Below are 13,592 nucleotides of genomic sequence, written 5' to 3'. Positions count from 1 at the left end.
ATGAGCAAATCATTCCCATAATGAAACTTCAGGTTTTTAACTTAGTTAAGTTTTAATCAGATCTAGGTCTTCGGTTGGTACGTTAGTTTGCTAAGGCTGCCATAACAAAATACACAGACTGGGAGGCTTAAATAAGAAAAAGTTATTTTCTTATAATTGGAGAGGCTGTAAGTCCAAGATCAAGGTTGGCAAGTTTGGTTTCTTCTGAGGCCTCTCTATTCTTGGCTTATAGATGGCTGCCTTTTCTCTGTGTCCTTGCATATTCTTTTTTTTTTTTTTTTGCACACACATCCCTGGTGTCTTTTTGTGTGTCCAAATTTCCTCTTCTTATAAAGACACCAGTCAGATTTGATTAGGGTCCACCATAACAGCCTCATTTTAACTTAATCACCTCTTCAAAGGCCCTATCTCTAAATACAGTCACATTCTGAGGTACTGGGGGTTAGGACTTCAACATATGAATTTTGGGGAGACACAGTTCAGCCCATAACAGATAGCTTTTGGGGAAAGATAGAAGATTAGGATGAAAAGCATTATGTTAGGATGAAAGCATTAATAAGTCTTAAAAATGGTTACTTCTCAAATTGGCTGACATCCTAAACATGCAAATGCTTTAGAATCCCTGATCCTATAACACAGGCTTAGCTTTAAAGAGTGGGCCATTTTGTTTGATGGTGAATCTGTCAGCAAATTTTTAAATGCCTGAATTATATAATTTAAAGTGAACAAAGTAAAAACCCAAGGCAATTTCAATTATAGGGCAATTCATCAGCTATAAAGAAGAGTCTCAGAACACAGATTGAGTTATGGCAAGCCAGGCAAGGTATGCAAAATTCCTCCTCCCATATAAACTTAGGCAAGTCTCTGCAGGATGTATAACAAAGCATGGCTATTTCCATAATTGCATTTACTCCAGCTCTTGGGGCAGCACACTTTTGATGCTCCAACGAAGTAGAAAAGAGCTCATAGATTTTTAAGGTTGCAACCCAAGCCAGAGGTATGCTGTTAACAGTTCAAGACAGGGGAAAATTGTAATACATGGCCTCCAGATTTACACTCTTCCTGACTCAGGTAATGAAACATGAACCACACATCCAGCTTTTGATAAAGTAGTGCTCACTTGGGCAGTGAGAGACTGCGGGTAGGTATTTATTTCTCTGGCTGCCATCCTAGGTTGTCCTTGACTGGCAAGGCTTTCACATTAACCCTTTTCTCAGAGGATTATGAGGAACTTGGCTTGTAGTGATGAAGTCTTATTACATTCACCACCCATTCTTCAGGTTTCCATTTGCTTGTAATTATCTTAGCGCCATGTTCCTGTATGCTGTTGCTGCTGTTACAATGATACCATCCTGTTGAGTGATTACAAATAGCCTAATGAAGAGAGGAAGACAGTCTCTGCACTCAGCGTCCAGTAAGCAAAAAGCAGGCTGTCAGAATTTCACATCTCATAGAGGCCTGATCCTCTGAGTGATGCTGGATTAAGCTACCATCCCTTTTGCACATTACATGATAACATGGGAGATTCACTGAACCAGTTTTTGAGAATTAAGAGAATGATGACTGCCAAGTGATATACGATGGAAAGCTTTAGAAATACTAAATAACCATGACTATAATTGGAGTTACGGCAATAAAATAATAGACCAGAAGAAGGAGGTCATAGTAGGTGGAGGAGTTGAGAAGCGGAGAAGAGGAGGGGAAAGAGCAAAGGAGAGCCTGAAGAGAATATCAGCAATGCTGTTCCAAACCTTTAGAAATCTGTCCATCTTGATACAGGTGTGACCCAGCATAAACATATTCCTGTACTGACAGCTTTAAAGTGAAACACAAGACTTAGCTCCAAGGAAGGATGAGGAGTGTGTGTGTGTGTGTGTGTGTGTTTGTGTGTGTGCGTGTGTGTGTGTGTGTGTGTGTGTGTGTGTGTGTGTGTGGTAAGTAGGATAGATGAGGATGTGACATTTGGGAAGAGGATAGGATCAGTCTCTGAAGGAGGGAAACTGAAAGGAGGGGCTCCATGCTGGGCACCTTATGGAGGAGTAATGAGTGAGACCTCTTCATGGAAGGGAGCACTGGTGCGGAAACAAAAAGAATGAAAACCAGTGACTGTCCAAAAGATGAAGGAGCAGTTTAATCCTCTAGGAGGAGAAAGGTTGTGACTTTGAAGTGAGTCCACTGGCTTAGCCTCTGGTGAGGTCCTTGCCCAGGGGCTGGAGGGTGCATCTTTAAGAAATCACATGTGGGAACCCACAGCTCTACCTGGGGTGGCACAAAGGCAGCAGAGCTAGGACTGCAACTGGGCATCACCCCAGAAACCTGGGAGAACAAAAGACCGTGAAAAGTATGGACAGATTCTAGACTCACTCTCTGTCCCCTGTCACAAAAGCTAAACAGAGGCCTGGGGGAAAATGAAAATGAGCAAAAAAATGAGCAGAAAGTCTGTGGTAGGTAGAACCATCTGTGCCCCCCAGCTGTACCCTCAGAAGAAAGTCATGTTAGAATCCACTCAACACAGGGCTGATCAAAAGACCCAAAGCCACCAAAGAAAATCCAGTGGTATCACATAAAGTTTATTGAACATGAAGGCACAAAATCAGGGTTTAATTCAGTTATGTAACTTCTCTGAGCCTCGGGCTATTCATGTGAAAATGGCAATAATAAGAATTGCCTCATAGAGGTTTTGAAATTATATAAATGAAAATACAATACAAATATTTGTTGAGCAGCTCTTATGTGCCTAGAACTGAATATGGACTGCTGATTCAACCGTGAACAAGAAAGGCAAAGTCTTGGCCCTAATGGGGTTAGAAGCTTACATTGGAGTCAGGGCACGTGCCAGTTAGTGCTCATAGATACTTAATTTGCTTAGTTCCCCTAACCATTAGGTTGAGGCTATGGGACTGTGTTCTGACAACATGATGTAAGTGGACATGATGTGAGAGTGATGCCAAAAACTCGGCCTCTGTGCACTGGTGCTGAATCGAATCTAAGAGACAGAGTTTTAGGTGATGTAGATAAGAATAGCTTTATTGCTTTGCCAGGCAAAGGGGGACACAGAGAGCTCATGCCTCTCAAAACTGTGTGTCCCAACCCGGGAGGATTTGGTGAGGAGTTTTATAGAAACGGTTCAAGGGTGGAGTTGCTGATAAGGATCAGGGTGTGTGCAGGGCCTGTACTCAGTAAATCTTGCCACAGGTGGTCTCCTGATGAGCTTCTCTGGAATGAAGGATGCTAATATCTTCAATTTGTTGGGGGTTTTAGTTCTTTAAAGAGCTCAAAGATATTGTTATGTGTATCCCTTGAGGCGGAACCAGGACCCTGCCCCAAGGCTGCACTATTGTTTCTTGAATGCTCCTCCTTTGTCTCTGCATCCCCTCCCTTCCCTGATTAGCAACTATTAAAATCTGCCCTTTGGAACTCAGGGAAGGTCATGGAGGTTGGAGTCTATTCCCCACAAACAAGAAACAGGGGACATGGAAAGGCTGCCGTGCCCAAGAGCCCCATAGGGTCCTGCTCAGTTTCAAGGGGACTGAGGTGCAACAACAGGATATAGGTGGATGTGGTATGAGGGGACTGGGGACCAACAATGGGATGTATGTACATGTGATGTGAGGCATTTCTATCAACCCTCAGAAAATATTCTACATGACCATGTAACACTCTTCTCTTCCATGGTGATCACGGAAGCCATGTGTTTTAGATCATATAGCTTCAAGTACATAAGAGCTACCTGTCCTGCATTTGACAATGGTGGGAGTCAAAAATAAACTTTATTGTGTTGAGCCACTGAGGTTTTTAGGATTTATCAACCATCACAGCCTAGCCTAGCCTAGCCTATCTCACTGGGGAACCTGAGTCCTACCAACATGGGCCTGCCACGTGAGTGAGCTTGGAAGTGGATCCTCCTCCAGTTGAGGGATGAGATTCCTGTAGCCCTGGATGACACCTTAATTGCAGCCTAATAAGAGACCCTGAGCTAGAGGTACCCAACAAAGCTGCACTGATTCCTGACCCACAGAATCTATGAGATAATAAGCGCTTTGTTGTTTTAAGCTTCTAAGTTGTGGGATCATGTGTTACACAATAGATAACCAATACACACCCATGTGTCTATCGATAGATGAGTGGATAAACAAACTGTTCTGTCCATACAATAGAATGCTAGTCATCAATAAACAGGATGAACTATTGAACTACAACATGGATGAGTCTCAAAATAATAATTAAGTGATTAGAAGCCAGAAAAAAAAAGTACATACTATAAGGTTCCACTGTATAAAATCTAGAAATGACAAACCAATCTATAGTGGAAGAAAGCAGATCAGTGGCTGCTTGGAAATGGGGGTGGGGTGAGGTTGGACAAGAAGGAATGAGGAAGGATAAAGGTTGCAAAGGGTCATGAAACTTTTGTGAGTGATGGCTGTCTTCCTATTTTGATTGTGGTGATGGTTTTACAGGTATAAACATGTCAAAACATCAAATTGTACCCTTTATTGTATGTTAATTATAGCTCAGTAGAGCTGTCAAAAAAATACCTTTGTCCAGCTATATGACTCTAAAATGATTGACTTTGTTTGAAGAAGTGATTTTTGTTTCAGCATCTTGAAAATTCAGCAGTGCATTCTTCCCCCTAGCCTTACATTTGCACAAAACTGCACCCTTGTAATCTTGTCTATGTATTCACCAACATTGGCCTCTCTGTTAAAGAAACACTGTCAAGTACAACACCTACTTCTAATCAAAATAATGATCTGTTAAAAGTGATAGTCTCTCCTCTGGTCCACGTTTGTGGGTATTTCATTTACTCTTCCGACTTTGACCATCCTCTTCACACTCTACCCCTTAAGGCAAGACCACAGGCTCTTAGGCTGATATATTCCCAACCCAGATACAAGACAAGGAAGCCTGTCAGCGGGTAAACAGATGAGTGTTTGTCCAACCAAGTTTATTAGCAGTGTAAAGAGAAATCAAAACTGCATTCTGTATGTGGTAAGGCTTACAGGGGGAAAAAAAAACAACTTTCAGAAATCTCAGCCTAAATCAGCCAGGAGGCCAATTCTCACCTTTTTAGACCTCTTTAATGTGGCTTGTTGCTTGATTTGCCACAATCAACCTGAAAAGCTTAGTTTATTTCTAGTCTTCCCTCATTCATTTCTTTAACTTACCCACTCCTTTGCCGGCTGTCTGAGGGGTCACCAGACTCCATGCCAGAAAGCCTACCTGACTTGGGCATGAAGTATGAATCTAGCTAAAATTCTGATATGACCTTAACACCTTCCAAGTTATGAAATCAAGCAGTTGAAACTTTTAATGGCTGACTAAGCTTCTAGAAGCCATAACTTAGAAGATACCTAATGAATTTTATAATTAATTAATTAATGGATCATTTGACTTCAGCAGAGCTGAACGTCATTCACTGGTTTTAATTATTTCCTGATTAAAAAAATTACATTTATTGTTTATAGGATTTACTAAGCAAATGGTGCCAAATAACATTTTATTAATAGATGTATGCAAATAAACATGTATTATAGATATAACAGTTTACAAAATCATAACTTAATTGCATACCTTTTATCATGAGAGTCACGTTACAAGGTTGTCAACAAACTCTGTTATATCTCACTTTTTGGAAAAAACTTGTTGGGAATCCCTTGAATATTTTGAGATGCCCAGGATTACTGGATAACAGTAGGCCTTTCTGATCCTGTTAAATTCTTTTCTCCTCCAATTTGGAGAGAGAGAACGGAAGACAGGGTATATCAAACCCATCAATGGCTTTCCCCTGACCTCTCTTTCTCTCCTGACATCTACCTTATTTGTTCACTCTTCTTTCCTTCCTCTTGTCATCTAACACCACAGCAACTCTTCAGCCCTTCGGGACAGGTGATATATGTTTATTACAAGGCTGAGGCAGGGCTGTGGCAGGACAGAGGTGAAATGTACAATCTCATGCTTTTTCCTAGTATCATGGTCTCATTTGAAAACCAAAGAATGAATTTAACCTCAGAACCAAATGAGAATTAAGGGTTAAGGATTCAATGAATCAGAGGGCAAAAGTCTACTAGAATAGCACATGTAGATAAAAGGTGGGGTTCTGCAGTTGAATCAAATCTGAGGAGAAGAGAATGTGACGTCAGTCCCTAGAAGAGAAAAACTGAAGGGTTGCTGCTCCATGCTGGGTAGATTATAGAGAGAATAATCTAAAATGAAGTCTGAATCACAGTTCCATTGCTTAAAGTTATGTGTCCTCACTGTCTCAATTTCCTTATCTATAAAATGAAGACAATAATATTTACCTCATAATATCTACTCATGCCCCAAATCTGACATGTTGTAAATAATCAAAGTGTGCAAAATGTTTAGAATAGTCCCCAACATATAATAACTGCTTAGAAAATGATGCAGTATTTCTGAAGTGCCTTCTAAAATGTATGGAGAGAAAAATATATTTTATGAGGCATTAGTAAGCATTATATGAAAAATAGTTCTGTCGTCAAATTAATTATGATATATTAAAGAATTTTAATTTTTGAATAAATTTTAAACCTCTGAAAGCATTTAATAGGCTTTTATTAGAGAGAGATTGTATTTGGTATTTCCCAAATTTATTGGACCAAAGGACCATTTTGGCTAATTCTATGGAGCACTCATTGACAGTGGTTAATTACCTGATGTAAGAGAAAGAATTTACTTAGGGTACCAGCAAATGAGAAAGTTTAGCTTCAGTAAGTGTGTTCTTTTCTAGAAAAAAAGCTAGTTTTAATTTTAGCTGACACGTATTTGGTATTTGTATTTTAAAGTCTAATATCACTTTATTACATAGTTTTATTATATAATAAATGTAAAATAAATATTAGAGACACCATAATCTTCCCAATACTCAGGGCTTCCAAAAAGGTCTTAATCCAGCCCAGCTCTTTGAGAAAAACTGGTTTACTATGGCTTGAATTTATTTCTATAGAATTAGTAAATAAGAGAACCTAGTAGATAAAATACACAGTAAATATCACTCATAGGAATTAAAGAAATCAGAGTAGTAAATGGACTTTTATGATAATAAAGGGCCAATTCATTATGAAAACATAGCAATTGAAAATGTGTATGCACCCCAAAGCCTGGAAGGCCAAGCTGCCACCCTAGTGGGCTCAGAGAGTAATTTTGCCTCATGAAGAATCATACCTTGAATCTCACCCATTCATGATTTAGATGATATTTAGATGAGATTTTGGACTAAGAGTTGATGTTGGAATGTGTTAAGACTTTTGGGGCTATTGGAATGTTGTGAATGCATTTGGCATGTGAGAAGTACATGAATTTTAGGGAACCAGAGGGTAGAGTATTATAGGTTGGATTGTGTACCCCCAAAATTTATATGTTGAAGTCCTAATACCCAGTACCTCAGAATGTGGCTATATTTAAAAATAGGGTCTTTAAAGAGTTACTTAAAGTTAAATGAGGTCATTGGGATGGGCCCTACTCCAATATGACTTGATGTCTTTATAAGAAGAGGAGTTCAAGACACAGACACAAACACAGAGAAGAACATACAAAGACAGAGGGAGAAGGCAGCTATCCAAGGAGAGAAACCTCAAAAGAACTAATGCTGCCAATACCATCATCTTAGATGTTTAGCTTCCAGAGCTGTGAGGAAATACATTTCTTTGTTTAAGTCAGTCTGTGGTACTTTATTATGGTAGTGCTAGCAAACCAATACAAATACAAAATATATGAAGTAAAATTGACAGAACTGAAAAGAGAAACAGACAAATCCACAATTATAGTTGCAGACTTCCACACTACTCTTAATAATAGATAGAATTGGTTGACAGAAATCAGTAAGGATATAGAAGTACTGTACAACATTATCAAACAGGTAGGTGTAATTGACATTTATACTATAATTTGTCATTGTAATTATAAATTGACATATAAAATGCCACAGAACGGTAGCAGAATACATATTCTTTTTAAGTGCACATGAAATATTCACCACCATAGACCATATTATAGGTCACAAAACAAACATTTATATACTTCAAAGAACTGAAACCACAAAAAGTATGTTTTCTGATCATAATAGAATTAAACTAGAAATTAATAGCAGAAAGATAACAGGAAAGTCTCCAAACTGGCGATTAAACAATATGCTTCTAAAAATCCATGGCTCAAAGAAGAAGTATCAAGGGAAATTGAAAAATATTTTTAACTAAATGGAAATAAAAATACAATGTATCAAAATTTGTAGAATACAGCTAAATCAGCGCTGAGAAGATATTTTTCATAGCATTAAATACTTATATTACAAAAAAAGCCAAAAATCTCAAATCAACAATCTAAGCTTCTACATTAAGAAACTAGACACAAAAAAGCAAATTAAACCCAAAGTAAGTACAAGGAAAGAATAAAGTTAGCGACAGAGATCAATAAAATTTAAAATAACAATAAAATATTAGAGAATCTCAATGAAACTAAAACCTTGTCTTTTTAAAAAAATAATAAAATTGATAAACTTCTAGCAACAGAGTCAAAGAAAAGAGAGAGAAGGCACAAATTACCATAACAGGAATGATATGGAATATATTCCTATAGATCATGATGTCTTTAAAAGGATAATGAGAAGACTACAAACAACTCTAATTCAACAACTTAGATAAAATGGACCAATTCCTCAAAAATGATAAAGGAGCAAAAGTCTCTGAGGATGAAGTAGACAATAGTCCTTAACTACTAAAGAATTTGAATTTTTAATTAAAATATCTCAAAAAGAAATCTACAGGCCCAGATTATTTTGCTAGTGAATCCTACTAAAACATTTAAAATTCTAAGCAATATCATTCATAAAATAGAAGAGTTAGAAACACTTTGCAAACAATCTTTCCCAGGCCAGCATTATCCTGACCCCAAAATCAGACAAAATTCTTTAAGAAAAGAATTATGTAGACCAATATCCCTCATGATCATAGATTCAAAAAATCCTCAACAAAATATTACTAAATTGAATTCAGGAATACATGTAAAAATAATGATAAATCTATTTTTAGAAATAGGATTTATCCCAGGAATGCAAGACTGTTTCAATATTTGAAAATCACTTAAGGTAATCCACTAAAATCACATTCCAAAGGAGAAAATCCACATGATCCTATTAATAGATGTAACAAACATTTGACCTAATTCAACATTCATTCAGGATAAAAACTCTCAGCAACTAGGAATAGAAAGGAACATTTGCACCCTGATAAAAGGCATCTACAAAAACCTACAGCCAAGATCACACTTACTGGTAAGAGACTGCTTTCTCCCAAGATAAGAAATAAAGTAAGGGTATTCACTCTCACTACCCCTACTTAACATCATACTGAAAGGCCTTTCCATTGCAATGAAGGCAATAAAAGTAAATAAAAGGTACACATATCAGAAAGGAAAAATTAAATCTACCTTTATTCATAGGTGATATGATTGTCTATATAGAAAACCTCACAGAATCTACCAAAAAAAAAAAAAAAAACCCTCTAAAACTAAAAGTGAGATTAGCAAGATCATGGGATACACAGTCAATACAGACACAAAATTTCTGTATACTAACAATGTACAATTAGAAACTGAAATCTTAAAAATAGACATTTATAATACCTCTAAAAAATGAAATACATAGTTATAAAGCAAACAAAACATGTTTAGGCTCTATATGCTGAAAACCACATGGTACTAATGAAAGAATTCAAAGATATAAATAAATGGAGACATACTATGTTCATGGATTGGAAAGCTCAACGTAGTAAAGATCTCCGTTCTACCCAAATAGAGCTATAAAGTTAATGAAATCAAAATCTCAGCAGGATTCTTGGTAGACATAGACAAACTGATTCTAAAATTTATATACAAAGGCAAAGGAAGTAAAATAGCTAAATCAATTTTGAAAAAGAAAAGTTGGAGGAATCACACTATCCTATTTTTAAAATTTCTGAGAAACTGTGGAAATCAGTGTAATATTACTCAAGAGATAAACACATAGATCATTGGAACAGAATAAAGAATTCAAAAATACACCCACACAAATATAGCCATTTGATTTTCAACAGAGATTCAAAAGCAATTAAGTATTCAACAAATGGTATTAGAACAATTGGACATCCACATGCACAAAGAAAGAAAAAAGAATGTTGATCTTTAAGATTTTGTAAAAAGTTAACTCCAAAAATATCATAGATATAAATTTAGAGGTTAAATTAAAATGCTTTTAGGAAAAAAATAGCAGAAATCTTCATGATCTGGAGGTAGGGAAAGAGTTCTTATATGCAGCACCAAAAGTGTGATCTACGAAAGAAAAATTTGATAAATGGGACTTATTAAAATTTAAACCTTTTCATCTATGAAAAACAGTTACAAGAATTAAAATATAAGCTACAAACTGGGCTAAAATATTTGCAATTCACATACCTAAAAAAACATGTATCTAGAATATATAAAGAACTCCCTAAACTCCCCAAACTCAACAACCCAACTGAAAAATATTTAAAATATTTTAACAGATAGGAATAAGGTAATATAGATGGAAAATAAACACATGGAAAGATGTTTAGTATCATTAGCCACTAGGGAAATTGAGATTAAAATCATAGTGATGTGCTCATACACATCTATTAGAATGATTAAAAGAAGTAATTCTAATAATACCAAATGCTACTGAGGATGGGGAGCAACTGGAACTTTTGAACATTGATCATGGTGATACAAAATAGTACAACCACTATGGAGAACAGTCTGGCATTTTCTTATAAAATTAAATGTGCATTTATTATATGACCTAGGGATCTCACTCCTAGGTATTCACTATAGAGATATGAAATGTATACTCACACAAAAACCTATAAATGAATGTTTATAACAGCTCTATTCTTAATCAAAAACTAGAAATAACTTGTGTCCTTTAACAAGCTGTGGCATATCCAGGTGATACAATACTACCTAGCAATATAAAAGAAACTATTTATGTACACATGTCTTAGTGCAAATACATTATGCTGAGTGACAGAAGCCAATCTCTGAAGGTTACAAACTGTATGATTCAATTTATATGACATTATGGAAGAGGCAAATTTATAGTAGAGAACAGATCAGTGTTTTTCAGAAGAGTGGTAGGGGAAGGGTAGGATCATAAATTTCTTCATCTAATTTGAGGATAGGATTATTTCTTATTATTTATTTTATTTATTTTCAATGTACATGAAATGTACATGTTTCTATTCTTCTGGGAGCCTAGGACTTGGGAATGCAAAACCAAACAAAAAATTTGATTCTACATTTTTCAGCCATGCTATTCCTTCTGTAATGCAGTGAATATAAAGGGTGAGCTGATTGAATATGGAAAGATCAAAGGTAGGAAGACATAATAGTTGTGATATCCATTTACTGATGAGCAAACAGAAATTTGGATAAGCTAACAATTTGCTCAAGGTCACAGAAAGAGTAAATGGCAAAGTATATTCAAATTTCAGTCATTTATTTTAAGTTCTGTAACTTCCCCATTGTAATATTTTAGTGAGATAAGTTTTCTCAGGGAAAGAAGAGATCTTTTGTTGGGGTGAAAAAAGCAGGAGGGGCCACATTATGTCTTTTGTGGGCCCTGGGCACTCTTGCCTTCAGGACCCCCTTCTTCCATAATAATATCAATATTAAACATTACTTTTGATATAACTTTAAATATTTCAACTTTTTACCTATTTTTAAAAAAAGTAATAGATTTTCAAGTGCCCTAAAATTCTCATTTTTTAAAATTTTCATTTGAAGAAAATTAAACTTTTTCTTCTACTCTAAAAGTTTATTTTTTCTCCTGATTTTAGAAGAAATTAAAATATTTTTGTGGCCCCAAAAATGTATCAGGGGTTCTTGGCAATGTGCCTACTGTGCTTAATGGATAAATTGTCCCTGCAAAGCAATCTAAACATTGGAACCATTCTTTAAGTTTATTCTTAGAGTGAGGGCATGATAGTAGCATGACAAAAATGACACTTCTGATTCCAGTCAGCTTAAAGCTGACCTTCAGGAAAAGAGTTAATACCTACTTACCACATCCCTAATGCATTTCTTTTTTTGTTTTGTTTTAGTTTATTTTGGGGTCTTTCTTCCATTGTTGGTTATCTTTTATTTTTTTTAGCATCTTTATTGGAGTATAATTGCTTTACAATGGTGTGTTAGTTTGTGATGTATAACAAAGTGAATCAGCTATACATATACATGTATCCTCCTATCCCCTCCCTCTTGCATCTCCCTCCCACCCTCCCTATCCCACCCCTCTAGGTGGACACAAAGCACCGGGCTGATCTCCCTGTGCTATGCGGCTGCTTCCCACTAGCTATCTATTTTACATTTAGTAGTGTATATATGTCCATGCCACTCTCTCACTTCGTCCCAGGTTACCCGTCAGCCTCCCCGTGTCCTCAAGTCTATTCTCTACGTCTGTGTCTTTATTCCTGTCCTGCCCCTAGGTTCATCAGAACCTTTTTTTTTTTTTTAGATTCCATATATATGTGTTAGCATGTGGTATTTGTTTTTCTCTTTCTGACTTACTTCACTCTGTATGACAGACTCTAGGTCCATCCACCTCACTACAAATAACTCAATTTTGTTTCTTTTTATGGCTGAGTAATATTCCATTGTATATATGTGCCACACCTTCTTTATCCATTCATCTGTCGATGGACACTTAGGTTGCTTCCATGTCCTGGCTATTGTAAATAGAGCTGCAATGAACATTGTGGTACATGACTCTTTTTGTTTTTTTTTTAAACATCTTTATTGGAGTATAATTGCTTTACAATGGTGTGTTAGTTTCTGCTTTATAACAAAGTGAATCAGTTATACATATGTTCCCATATCTCTTCCCTCTTGCATCTCCCTCCCTCCCACCCTCCCTATCCCACCCCTCTAGGTGGTCACAAAGCACCGAGCTGATCTCCCTGTGCTATGCGGCCGCTTCCCACTAGCTATCTATTTTACATTTGGTAGTGTATATATGTCTACGCCACTCTCTCACCCTGTCACATCTTACCCCTCCCCCTCCCCATATCCTCAAGTCCATTCTCTAGTTGGTCTGTGTCTTTATTCCCGTCTTGCCACTAGGTTCTTCATGACCTTTATTTTCCCTTAGATTCCATATATATGTGTTAGCATACTGTATTTGTTTTTCTCTTTCTGACTTACTTCACTCTGTATGACAGACTCTTAACTCCATCCACCTCACTACAGATACCTCCATTTCATTTCTTTTTATGGCTGAGTAATATTCCATTGTATATATGTGCCACATCTTCTTTATCCATTCATCCGATGATGGACACTTAGGTTGCTTCCATGTCCTGGCTATTGTAAATAGAGCTGCAATGAACATTTTGGTACATGACTCTTATTGAATTATGGTTTTTGCAGGGTATATGCCCAGTAGTGGGATTGCTGGGTCGTATGGTAGTTCTATTTTTAGTTTTTTAAGGAACCTCCATACTGTTCTCCATAGTGGCTGTATCAATTTACATTCCCACCAACAGTGCAAGAGTGTTCCCTTATCTCCACACCCTCTCCAGCATTTATTG

At 36.6% G+C, this 13,592-nt stretch overlaps 1 long non-coding RNA gene across 1 annotated transcript in view; it reads right to left on the bottom strand.

Annotated features, from left to right (window-relative positions):
- The window catches only part of LOC309663858, a 424,398-nt gene extending 411,465 nt beyond the window's left edge, over positions 1-12,933 (bottom strand). The window contains exon 1 of the long non-coding RNA XR_014265500.1: positions 12,773-12,933. This is a non-coding gene — a long non-coding RNA (uncharacterized lncRNA). The remainder of the gene's footprint in view (positions 1-12,772) is intronic.
- Between the last annotated feature and the right edge of the window lie 659 nt (positions 12,934-13,592).

Source organism: Balaenoptera physalus, assembly GCF_965194825.1.
Source record: "Balaenoptera physalus genome assembly, chromosome: 7".
Classification (NCBI taxonomy): domain Eukaryota; kingdom Metazoa; phylum Chordata; class Mammalia; order Artiodactyla; family Balaenopteridae; genus Balaenoptera; species Balaenoptera physalus.
The sequence above is the reverse complement of the archived record's forward strand: the minus strand, read 5'-3'. Positions and strand labels throughout refer to the sequence as shown.